This window comes from Heptranchias perlo, chromosome 35 (assembly GCF_035084215.1).
Source record: "Heptranchias perlo isolate sHepPer1 chromosome 35, sHepPer1.hap1, whole genome shotgun sequence".
Classification (NCBI taxonomy): Eukaryota; Metazoa; Chordata; class Chondrichthyes; order Hexanchiformes; family Hexanchidae; genus Heptranchias; species Heptranchias perlo.
The window spans coordinates 18,019,033-18,020,910 of record NC_090359.1 but is presented as its reverse complement, the minus strand read 5'-3'; the positions used below and the strand labels follow the sequence as shown (position 1 = coordinate 18,020,910).

General features: G+C 44.2%; 1 non-coding gene across 1 annotated transcript; it reads right to left on the bottom strand.

Annotated features, from left to right (window-relative positions):
- Window positions 1–1,454: 1,454 nt before the first annotated feature.
- Window positions 1,455–1,526, bottom strand: trnad-guc (transfer RNA aspartic acid (anticodon GUC)). The gene has a single exon. It is a non-coding gene; the product is annotated as a tRNA-Asp (tRNA).
- Between the last annotated feature and the right edge of the window lie 352 nt (window positions 1,527–1,878).

The following is a 1,878-nucleotide window of genomic DNA, read 5'->3' as shown; positions in this document are numbered from 1 at the left end:
ATGCTTTGCTGAAGTCCATGTAGACCACGTCTACTGCACAGCCCTCATCTATCTTCTTGGTTACCCCTTCAAAAAACTCAATCAAATTCGTGAGACATGATTTTCCTCTCACAAAACCATGCTGACTGTTCCTAATCAGTCCCTGCCTCTCCAAATGCCTGTAGATCATGTCCCTCAGAATACCCTCTAACAACTTACCCACTACAGATGTCAGACTCACCGGTCTGTAGTTCCCAGGCTTTTCCCTGCCGCCCTTCTTAAACAAAGGCACAACATTTGCTACCCTCCAATCTTCAGGCACCTCACCTGTAGCGGTGGATGATTCAAATATCTCTGCTAGGGGACCCGCAATTTCCTCCCTAACCTCCCATAACGTCCTGGGATACATTTCATCAGGTCCCAGAGATTTATCTACCTTGATGCGTGTTAAGACTTCCAGCACCTCCCTCTCTGTAATATGTACAGTCCTCAAGACATCACTATTTATTTCCCCAAGTTCCCTAACATCCATGCCTTTCTCAACCGTAAATACCGATGTGAAATATTCATTCAGGATCTCACCCATCTCTTGTGGTTCCGCACATAGATGACCTTGTTGATCCTTAAGAGGCCCTACTCTCTCCCTAGTTACTGTTTTGCCCTTTATGGGCAGCAGGCGCACGGGAACAACACCACCTGCACATTCTCTGTCAATTCACACACCATCCTGACTTGGAAGTATATCGTCGTTTCTTCATCGTCGCTGGGTCAAAATCCTGGAACTGCCCATTTAACAGCACTGTGGGTGAACCTTCACCACACGGACTGCAGCGGTTGAAGAAGGAGGCTCACCACCACCTTCTCAAGGGCAATTAGGGATGAACAATACCTGCTGGCTTTGCCAGTGATGCCCACATCCCATGAAAGAATAAAAAAATCATCCAAATTACCAATGGTCTGTCTCTCCCTATGTCTGAGTCACTGTATGTTTTTATCTTTGTGTAGGTGTGTCTTTCTGTGTGTGTCTGTATGTGTCTGTCGATGCATGCGTGTGTCTGTGTGTGTCTCACATTTTCTGTTTTCCTGAATGCATCTGTTTCTCCTTCTTTCTCTCTCACTCTCTCCCGCGCTCCCCACATAATTTTACTCTGGACATAATCGAACAAAGAGATGAAAAAGTGGTCGGTAAGTCTTCTTTCAACAGTGGCCTGTGGAAAATTAAACAAACTGTCATCAAATAATAGTTCAAAAAGAGTCACTGAAACATGAAGCATCTGTGGTGAATGTACTGTAACACCCAGCATCAATTCCTCGTTAGTATAACGCAGAGAGCAGATTTTAAAACCGCTGGAACATCAGCGAAATTAAAGTCAGGGAAGTGGGAGTCAACTCCGAGTCAGTTCGACGCTGTGTTTTCCACATCCATTATTGCAGATAAACGAAAGTGAAGCTTTTGAAGGCGGTAAAATTTTAATCTCCCCGTCGGGGAATTGAACCCCGGTCTCCTGCGTGACAGGCAGGGATACTCACCACTATACTAACGAGGAATTGATGCATTAATTCTGCACTCACCCCAGATGGCGTTAAAAATGCTTCACGTATCAGTGAATTTCTTTTAACTATTTGTTTGATGATAGTTTGTTTAATTTTCCACGGGCCACTGTTGAAAGAACCTTTAACATTTCCATCTCTTTGTTAGACAACGAACAACTGACTCTGTCTTTCTTTCGTTCTTTCTTTCTCTGTCTTATCGTGGTGAGTTGCCCCGCCTGAGTCCGGGATTTTATTCCCTGACGGGGAGGAAGCATTTATAAGACGCCAACTTTTAATTTTATGTCTTCGCCGAGCTTCTTCCTAAAAGAAAACTACAGATAAAAATAAACAGGTGATTGTCACCGT